The sequence below is a fragment of the Geotrypetes seraphini genome, chromosome 14 (assembly GCF_902459505.1).
Source record: "Geotrypetes seraphini chromosome 14, aGeoSer1.1, whole genome shotgun sequence".
Classification (NCBI taxonomy): domain Eukaryota; kingdom Metazoa; phylum Chordata; class Amphibia; order Gymnophiona; family Dermophiidae; genus Geotrypetes; species Geotrypetes seraphini.
In genome coordinates, this window is record NC_047097.1 from 2,390,106 (window position 1) to 2,401,170 (window position 11,065).

The 11,065-nt window shown below is 42.8% G+C and overlaps 1 protein-coding gene across 2 annotated transcripts in view; it reads left to right on the forward strand.

The window, feature by feature from the left end:
- The window catches only part of TLN2 (talin 2), a 572,423-nt gene that overhangs the window by 301,885 nt on the left and 259,473 nt on the right, over positions 1–11,065 (forward strand). The gene's annotated exons all lie outside the window — the stretch shown is intronic.

Here is an 11,065-nt window from a genome sequence, read left to right on the forward strand (position 1 = left end):
CTAAATTCCTTCCCAAGGTTGTCTCGGACTTCCACCTCAACCAATCCATTGTGTTGCCTGTCTTTTTCCCTAAGCCCCATTCTCATCCTGGGGAGCAGGCTTTACACGCTGGACTGTAAGCGTGCCCTTGCATACTACCTTGACCGTACCAGGGTTCACCGCTCGTCCCCTCAGCTCTTTTTATCCTTCGACCCTAACTGTCTAGGTCGCCCTGTCTCTAAACGGACGCTTTCCAACTGGCTTGCTGCCTGCATTGCATTCTGTTATGCTCGGGCCGGTCTCTCACTGGAAGGTGCTGTCACGGCTCACAGGGTCAGAGCTATGGCTGCTTCTGTGGCTTTCCTCCGTTCCACGCCCATCGAGGAAATCTGCAAGGCTGCCACTTGGTCCTCAGTTCACATGTTTACTACTCACTACTGTCTGGATACCTTCTCCAGACGGGATGGACACTTCGGCCAATCTGTGTTACATAATTTATTTTCCTAATGGCCAACCATCCCTCCTCCCTCTCTGTTAGCTTAGAGGTCACCCATGCGTTAAGAGTATGCTGCCTGCTTGTCCTGGGATAAAACACAGTTACTTACCGTAACAGGTGTTATCCAGGGACAGCAGGCCGATATTCTTACGTCCCACCCACCTCCCCGGGTTGGCTTCTTAGCTGGCTTATCTTAACTGGGGACCACGCTCTCCTCCGTCGGGCGGGAAGGCACCTGCGCATGCGCGGTGCGGCCAACTAGAACTTTCTAGTTAAAAGTGTCCGTACCGGGGCTCCGTCGGTGACGTCACCCATGCGTTAAGAATATCTGCCTGCTGTCCCTGGATAACACCTGTTACGGTAAGTAACTGTGCTTAATGCTCAGGATTGGTTTCACAGAATGGCTTCACTTGTGGTTGTCTCACTAAATGTGAGCACAGGAGGCCCTCATGATGTCTAAGGAGCATCATCTTTTAGGGCTTCTTTTACAAAGATGCGTTAGGGCCTTAATGCGCGGAATAGCGCACGCTAAATTGCAGCGTGCGCTAGACCTTAACACCAGCATTGAGCTGGCGTTATTCTAGAAGCGTACCTCGCGGTTTAGCGCACGGTAATTTTGTGCGTGCGCTAAAAACGCTGGCGCACCTTAGTAAATGGAGCCCTTAGTAAATGGAGTTGTTGGCTCTAGAGAATTGTTTTTACCTTGAGAATTTAATTCTAATTTACAAGTTGGAGTATGCCTGTGATGTTAAATAATAATCAGATTGTTAGATTGCATGTTCAGTTGCTTCTTTGTGTCTACCTGATATCCAAGGATGGAAAAATATTTTAAAAATAGGTGTGAGCCAAATGTTTACCAATCAAGAAAAACTGAAAAAAATTTTTGTACAGTTCACTCCTACTTGTTCCTTTTTTGTGTATGTTCTCATTTTTCCAATCATTTTTGAAGGTACTCTCTTTTCTCTTCTAGCCTATTCCTTTAACTTCCTCTTTCTCTTAAATTCTTTTCCTGTTCTTCTCTCGTATGATGCTATAAAATCAGTCGACAGAAAAAAGTTTTCTGTCACTTATTGAGTAGAACAAAAAATATGTTATCCTCTTCTTTATAACATGCTGGAGAGGTGCTATGGTTTAGATAAGAACACATGGAACCTCTTGGTCAATAGTAAAAACGAAGAGATAAATAACATTTTGAAAAATATCTCACAGCAGTGTTTTGCGCACTCATAACTTAGGTTGTAAAATTCCTACTAATTTGTTCCCAGTAGATTTATTTCATTTACGGTATTGCTTTTATTACTCATGTAAGGCTTGTAGTTCAGATCACCCTTAAATTTTATCAAGTTTTTTTATCAATTGGTGTAAAAAAATTTTTAAAAAAATTTTCATCCAGCAGGAGATCTTTGACTAAATAGTATTACATAGAAACAGAGAGAAATGAAGGCAGATAAAGACCATATGGCCTACCTAGTCTTTTGGATGTCTGAGACGCTTGTTGCGTCCGTTTACAAGTTTTGATCAGAGACGTTACACCCTGAGGTAGCTGTAAAGTGATACGCTGGCCACCGTCGGTGTACCGATCATCTAAAGTTGATAAGATGTTTTTTTTCATCTATCATTCAGTAAATTCATTTTTGAACTTTATAACAGTGCAGTGTTTTGGAAGTTTAAGGAGGTTTTTTGAGCCAGTGAGGTGAACGCCTTATCACCGCTATTCCACCATTGTGGAGGTGGGAGGGCCCTTGTCTAAGGCTTTTTCCTCCATTGATAACTAACATTTAACCTGCACTCTGTCTTTATTACACCACCAGAGAGTTTACATCTAACCCTTGCAGAAGTGTTATTTTATCTACCTAGTCTGCCTAACCATGCCATCTACTATCCCCTCCTCTTCCTTAGAGATCTAATATACTTGTCCCAAGCTTTTTGACTCCACCACCTCCAACGGGAAGCTGTTCTAAGCATTCACCACCCTTTCCCTGAAAAAGTATGTTCTGAGGATATTTCTGAATCTATCCCCTTTCACCTTAATCCTATGCACCCTCATTCCAGAATTTCCTTTCAGCTGAAAGAGACTTTTGTGCACATTTTGTGCACACTGTGCAAATGAAATTGAATGAGTCCAAAACAAGACTTCTTTGGCTCGGTCCAAAACTAGATCACCTAATCACCTCCATCCCACTACCCTCTGGCTCCTCTCTGCAGCTTGAGTTTTCGAGCAAGGTCTTGGTCATCATCATTGATTCCACATTGTCCTTCAATGACCACCTCCAATCCTTGCTAAAAAAATGCTTTTTCAGCCTTCACATGCTGAGGAAAGTTAGATCCTGCTTCCATCAAAAACATTTTACCCTCCTTGTCCAATCCATCATCCTCTCCAGATTGGACTATTGCAACTCTATCTACTTAAGCCTAACTAAGAAAAACCTCCACAGACTCCAACGGATTCAGAATGCCGCAGCCAAGCTCATCTTCGCTAAAAATAAATTTGACCATGTCTCCCCGCTCCTGGCCAAGCTCCACTGGCTTCCGATAATCGCCAGGGTCCACTATAAATGCGCCTGTTTAACTTTCAAAATCCTATATGGTATTCTCCCTCCCTTTATCCCTCTTTCTTGGAATTCCTCAAACCCTAATACCACCAGATCCTCCCACAAATTAAAACTATCCTTCCCCTCGCTAAAAGGCATTTCCCACACAGGAAAGCTAGGGACCTCCCTCCACTTCAAAATCACTGAGCTCTGGAACAACCTTATCTCCCCTCTTCGGAACTTGAGCTCTCTCCAAGTTTTCCGCAAACATCTGAAAACCTGGCTTTTCTCAAAAAATGTAAGTCTCCCTCCAACTTAGGAATCAAGGAAACTCTTATATCTTGGCATCCCAAGTCCTCTAAATTTTCTTCACACTTCTACCTCTAACCCTCTGTTGTAGTTCCTTCCTATTTCTCCTACTGTAAACCGCGGCGAGCTCTATGAACGTGGAGATGAAGCGGTATACAAACCTAAGGATTAGATTAGATTAGATTAGATTTATGAGAAGCCTGGAAATGAAGGTGATTCAAGGATTGGTCAAAGGTTCTCTTATGGTATTTATTTAAATTAACATTAAAGAAATGGGCTTTAAGGGAAGTCATCCAGGTTTTTGAAAGGATTACTGTTGAAGTTGTGTTATATTGCATGGTTTTGCTGTTTGGCATGTATTATGAATGTTTGGTGGGGTTATGCTGCAGCCATAATAATAAACCATACTGTTGAATTTTGATGGTGTATTGGTGATCTTAATTGTATGGGCGATAAGAAAATGATGTGTCAGGTTGCTGAGTGGATTATACAACGAATACTTCTGGAACTCTGCTTCTTATGTAACATAGCAACACTCACTTTTCTTAATCAGGTAAATAAGTGCTTTGTCCTCCAGATTTTTCAGAATATTTTAGTTATTATTTCACATTGCACTGGTTGGCTAGAGGCCTCTACGGCTATGGCAGAGATGCTACAGAACATAATGAGATCCTCATCTACTTGTTATCTCCTAACACAGATCATTTGCTATCAAGATCTTATCCTCTGCTTTTTCATAGCGTATTGTGGGTTCATTTTTCCCTTCTCTTTTTTTCTGCGTCTCTTCCCAAATGCTTAGTTTCTTACCTTGCTTTTCTCATTATTCATAACTAGGGTATATAGGTGTTTGCTTTGCTTTTCTCATCGTTTTTACTACGGACCAAAGAGCATTCTGTCAAATGGCCACTATATTAGTGGAAAGAAAGAACAATGCTACAGCATTGTGTGACATTCTCAAGGACTAATTTAAGCGATCACTGTGACTAGAGACAGTTTATACAGGTACAGAGATGAAGCTGTTCATATACACTGTGGATTTGTCTTGCAGCATTCAATTTCTTTAGGGGGGGATGCGACTTATAGCTATGATATGGTAAATCTTTCACTTCAACATTGCATTGCATTATATTGATGTCTTCTATCCCGCCAATACCTTTCCGTTCTAGGCGGTTTACAACATGAAATTAGCCTGGGCATTCCTAGGGAGATTACAAGGTTGGTAGCTATAGTATGCGTCAGGATCTGGGAAGGGACAATACGGTTTGGTTAGATCATTTGACAAATTTCTTGAATAGCATGGTTTTCAGTTCTTTCCTGAATGTTTTGTAGTTGGGCGTCCTGATCAGCAGATTTGAGAGGTGGAGGTCTATTTTTGCTGCTCTGGTGAATACTGATACACTGGTGTGTCCTGCTTCTTTCATGCATGGTGCTAGAAGGACCTTTGTTTTTCCTCTCACTCTTGGATCCTCTGCCTTTCGATCCAGCACTAAGGATAGGCTAGGAAAAAAACATTTGGCTGAAACTTTTAAATGCAGTAGCAACTGGAACTCCAGTCATGGCACGTGGGCTCGTTGTGCCACTGAGGCTTGCACACATTTGAGAAATTGAAAACTATGCCATAGGTGGTTTCACTCCCAGAAGGTGTAGAGGTTTCAGAGGAGTTACATGCATGGCTTAACGTTGTCTACAAATTCAAAAGTTGTCACTACATTTGAACTTGGAATTGGGAAGCAAAGCCGGTACCAGGCAGACTTTTTGGGTCTGTGCTTTGATAATGGCTGGACAGATTTGGATCAGCTGGAGCAGGGCTTCGATGACAGCTTTAGTCATTGGAGAGCAATGTCGGTACCAGGCAAACTTCTATTGCCTGTTCCTGAAAATGGAGAGGACAAATTAAAGATTGAACATGCAAATGTACAGTATAATCGCATCATACCTTATCCTATGAGTTTATCTTGTTGGGCAGACTGGATGGACCATGCAGGCCTTTTATCTGCTGTCATCTACTGTTATTGTTTTGAAAGGTACACTGACGAAAGCGGGCAGGACATTGACGTGCCGACAATCTCACGGCGACATCTGCACGCAGGACAAATGCGTGCCACCGCTTTCGCTGCTTTCACGCCTCACGCCTTAGCGTTCTGAAGGGGGTGGGGAAACCCTCGCAGTACACTTAAAACTGTCGCATTCCCGTTAGGGGGAGGTTTGGAAGGGGGAACCCCCAGTACATTGAAAACATCTGTCCTCTCGCTGTTCGGGAGTTTTTCGGGAGTTTTCAGTGTGGTGTGGGTTCCCCCCTCAGAACGGTAAGGCGTGAAAGGGGCAGAACTGGCCCCGTGCATTCATCCTGCGCGCAGATATTGCTGCAGGATTGTCAGCGTGGCAATGTCCAACACGCTTTTGACGTGCCACCATTTTGTGAAATGTGAAAGATAACAGCCAATATATTTTAAACTTATCAGTGGTGGAGGGTGAGGCCAGTATTTAATAGTAGTGACTATTAAACCATCTGATGAGCAATTCCCCCAACCCCTATATGTTCTGTCTATCCAAATTAGATTATAAGCTCTTCTGAGCAAGGAACATGTATTGCACATTAAATGCACAGCACTGCATACGTTTCTAAGTGCTATAGAAATGATAAAAAGCAGTGGTTTAAAATTTTAGTGTTGGTATTTAAAGCTCTCCGGGACATGTTGCCGTAAGTGTTGGGTTCTTTGATTAGATCATACAGTATATTCCCTCCCGTTCTTTGCGATCCATGTCTCAACTTTTGGAAATTCCAGCTTTGCGGATTATTACAAAAGCTACAATTCGCTCCAGGGTATTTAGTGTCACGGGCTCACGGCTGTGGAATGCGCTTCCAGACGTGATGCATCAGATTCCTTTGTTTCTTTCTTTTCGAAAAGGCTTGAAGGCTTATCTTTTTGAGGAAGGTTTTGGTAATTTATGAAGGGAAAAAAGTGTATTTTATTGTAATTTTAATACGCAACTGTTTGTTGTGATGTATTTTGTAATCCGCATAGACTTTTGTGATATGCGGAATATAAATGTTTTAAAATCAGTAAATAAATTGTTTTTATTTATTTGCTTCTCATATACTCTGTTGGGAACTCTCTGGGCCTGTGTATTATGGTATTTTCAATAAAAGTTATTTAAATAAATAAAGCACTAGTAGTAGTAGGCAGTGTGACAAGACTTTGGGTAGCACTAATAGAATGCTAGGGCTTACTGGAAGACGTACAGCCTTAAATATAGCGTGGTGATTTAGCTCATTGTACATATTATTTGCAGCGTTGTTGAAAAGGCTGCGTCTCTACAAAGATACAAAGTGAGGCGGCGGCGAAAAGGGCGAACGGAATGCTAGGAATGTTTAAGAAGGGGATCACGAACAGATCAGAGAAGGTTATCATGCCGCTGTACCGGGCCATGGTGCGCCCTCACCTGGAGAACTGCGTCCAGCACTGGTCGCCGTACATGAAGAAGGACATGGTACTACTCGAAAGGGCCCAGAGAAGTGCGACTAAAATGGTTAATGGGTTGGAGGAGTTGCCGTACAGTGAGAGATTAGAGAAACTGGGCCTCTTTTCCCTTGAAAAGAGGAGACTGAGAGGGGACATGATCGAAACATTCAAGATAATGAAGGGAATAGACTTAGTAGATAAAGACAGGTTGTTCACCCTCTCCAGGGTAGAGAGAACAAGAGGGCACTCTCTAAAGTTAAAAGGGGACAGATTCTATACAAACGTAAGGAAGTTCTTCTTTACCCAGAGAGTGCTAGAAATCTGGAACGCTCTTCCGGAGTCTGTCATAGGGGAAAACACCCTCCAGGGATTCAAGACAAAGCTAGACAAGTTCCTGTTGACCCAGAACGTACGCAGGTAAGGCTAGACTCAGTTAGGGTGCTGGTCTTTGACCTAAGGGCCGCCGCGGGAGCGGATTGCTGGCCACGATGGACCACTGGTCTGACCCAGCAGCGGCAATTCTTATGTTCTTATGATCAGTCATAGTCTAGAGCAGTATGTCGCAAACTGTGTGCCCTGGCACATTTGTGTGCTGCCCAAGATTCCAGGTGTGCCTCGAGACACCAGAGAGGAGGAGAGGCGCTGGCTGACTGCCTCCAGGATGTGCCTTTTGCAGCAAGAAACACATCATCCTGTAGGCAGTTCGCCGGCACTAGTACCTCTCCAGCAATCCCCACTGGCGGCTCAGGACCCCATCTAGAGGGCCTTCGTGCATGCGTGGACACGATGTGATGATGTCACACATGCACGTGATGTTATCGCATCAATGTCCGCGCACTTCCGGATGCCCTTGAGCCACGGCCACCATATTTAGTGTGTCGCAGCTTTGCAAAGTTTGCAAGATGTGGGTCCAGAGAACTGCTAACCAAAATGGTGTCTATACTGCACCATAGGTGTTCAGGTAGCAAGTCTAGCCAAAGTACAATGGGGCATGGGATGCTCCACCTAATCATGAAGATGTAGGAGTTGTTTGCACTATTCTTCTGGACGGATAATGATTATAAGAACATAAGCCATGCCTCTGCTGGGTCAGACCTGAGGTCCATCACGCCCAGTAGTCCGCTCAAGCGGCGGCCATCAGGTCCAGGACCTCTATAGTAGCCCTTTATCTATACCAGGGGTCTCAAAGTCCCTCGAGGGCCGCAATCCAGTTGGGTTTTCAGGATTTCCCCAATGAATATGCATTGAAAGCAGTGCATGCACATAGATCTCATGCATATTCATTGGGGAAATCCTGAAAACCCGACTGGATTGTGGCCCTCAAGGAGGGACTTTGAGATCCCTGATCTATATCCTTCTATCCCCTTTTTCTTCAGAAAACTGTCCAATTGTTTTTGTGGAAAAACAAGAAAATAGCCATTTACAAAGATTTCCAGGAATCAAATTCTACTTCTGTGAATTTTCCAAAAGGCATGTGTAATGTGCAAATAATTGTTGGTCTTATAAATAGGACAACACATCAACACAGTATTTTACAGCACTTTGAGAAGATTCTAAAGAGAGAGCAACTTCAAAGGCTTACTTTACAGTGTGTAGATCCTGAATATTGGGCTTGACAGTGTATAGGAGAGGTGATATGATTATAATTTCAGGGGTGTATTTGACTATAATTAGAAATAAGCAGCCTGAACCACAAGGGGGCAAAGATGGCAGCCAAGGCATGAAGAACAGCAGGACACTCCGTCTGTTCTCACATTTTCTTGCTTCTGTTTGCCTTGAGTTTGGGTTGCTGTTTTGGAGAAATGACAAAAGTGAGGGAAACCTGCCAACCCCATCTAATACCTTGCAGCAATTCAAAACAATTTGTTTTACCTTTGCGAGAGAATTTCCTTGGAGGCTTCCTTGATGAGCAGGGAGGAGGATGACTTCCCTCTCTTGAGCCTGCCTGTAGCGGCAAGCTGTCCAGCCTTGGAGGGAGGTGTCCCAGTGAGCGGTCTGGATGGGATTGGTGTCTCTGCTCATGCAAACACTGGTTTGGACAGTGTTCGAAGATCCCGATGGCAGATGCTGATCATACGCCATGATTATTGGAGCAGGCATGCTCATTGAATACTGGGATAATCTGCTCGTCTTGGTGTCATTGGTTTTGCAGGAAGCTGTATCATCTCTGGTGTCTTTGGACATGATATGGCAGGTAATTTTGCGTTTGGATGAGAAAGCGAGTACAACAATGAAAAAAGCAGAGTGAGTTAATTGCACTGGCTGGTAGAGTGTCTGCTGTAGAAACGGATAGAACTTTAGAACCACAGAAAAGTAACATGGAGAGAATGACACGGGACCGTCCCTGCAGGAACTCAATTGCCCTGTCCCACCTCCGCGAGTTTTGTTGCCATCCCTGTCCATGCCCCAATCCTGTAAGCTCTGTCTTAGCCGCACAAGCCTCGAACACTTATGATTTTAAGGTGTTTGAGGCTTGGACAAATGAGGACAGAGCTTGCAGGAATGGGGTAGGGACAGGAAAAGAACTCTTGGGGACCGGACAGGAACAATTTGTCCGATGTCATTATCTAGTAACATGGAGAGAAGTATCAACAAAGTTCAAACTACTCAAGGAGCTATTATTCGAGACTGTCTATTTTTACGTAGGGAACAAGTGGCGAACAGTATGAAGAAGCTTAATCAGAGATTTTATTAACTTCCCTAAATTGATATCTATGGCTCCTAGAGATTTATTAAAAAACTATATGGTAGAGATTCTTAAAATACATAACTACAGATGCTATACCACCTGTTAGTATGGTTTTCTATTTACCTGGTACTAAACAGGTAACCTCAGAAGAACAACAGCGTAATGAAAAATTGGTTCCTGTATCACATGATAGCCTGAATATCAGAATTATTGGACTGCCAACATGCATGTATAGTTTCTACCATGAAAGGATTGTAATGAAAGGATCACTGGATTATAAAGGTTCAACTGTTTTTGAAATCATGGGCTTTCTCCGCGCTCCTAAAGGTCATAGATACCTATGTGCCTTTATAAAATCAGCTCATACAGTGAGACCCTAAAACAGGTGGGCAATCTATGAAGTTAACAACCAGAACAGTGAAAACAGTGAGTGGTAGAACTAGAGGACACGAGGTTACAGGGGGTGGGGGGTCAACTAAAAGTAATGTTAGGAAGCACTTTTTCATGGATCCCTGGAATCCTCTCCTGTGGGTGGGGTTGGAGATGAAAATGGTAACAGATTTCAAGAATGCCCAAAGGATTTCTAAATAGGGAAGAGAATGAAATCAAAACAACTTATTTATGCTTAAGTGGCAAATTCAGTAGTTGGGAAGTAAGGCTAATGTCAGGCAGACCTTTATGGTCTGTGTCCTCTTATAGATGAATAGATCTGATTGAGCTGGAGCAGACTTCAACTGCAACTCCAGTAGTTTAAAGTTAAGCTAGAACCAGGTCGAATTCTATGGCCTGTGCCCTGGAAATAGCAAGGATAGCTCAAAATTAAGTATTAATATGTTGGACAGACTGGATAGACATGCAGGCCTTTATTCGCCATCATCTACTCTGTTACTACGAAATTGTAGAAGGTATTTTTTTCTTATAGTTCATAATAAAGTAGTGAAACTGGTTGCCCCAGGACATGGTCACAGCAACTAATGTAGTGGGATTTAAAAGAGGTTCAGACAAGGTCCTGGATGGGAAGTCCATGAGTTATTAGCCAGCTAGACCTGGGAAAAAATATTGCTTCTCACTTGAAATGAGCTACGATGGAATCTCTTGTGTGGGATCTGCTGGCTACTTGTAACCTGGGCTGGATCTAATGGGCCTTAGCCAAGCCAAGTTAGACTATCTTAATTTCTTATGTGCCGTTGCACAAATTTATTCCTGTTCCAAAGAAGCAATAACTTTAGGTTCTCTGGCTTTTATATATCATTAAAAGTGCTTGTAAATGTATTAATTGAATAGAATTTACATTAATTGGCTCATTTCATTTATTTATTTGGATTTAGTTCACATGAACATACCAGTAATTACAGCATGTTATTTATTATTAAAACTTGATGTTCTGCCTGTCGCACAAAGATCCTAAAGTGGATTGCAATAAACCATAATTCCCATGCAAGTACATACACATAAAAAAAGTATCAATGAACCACCGTCATTTCATAAATATGCTCATATGGGCTGACTACATCCCTTAGCAAACAACCAGACTTTACCTGCTCCCAGAATCTTAATTACTGTGTTTCCTCTCATAATTCTTTAGCATTCCACGACG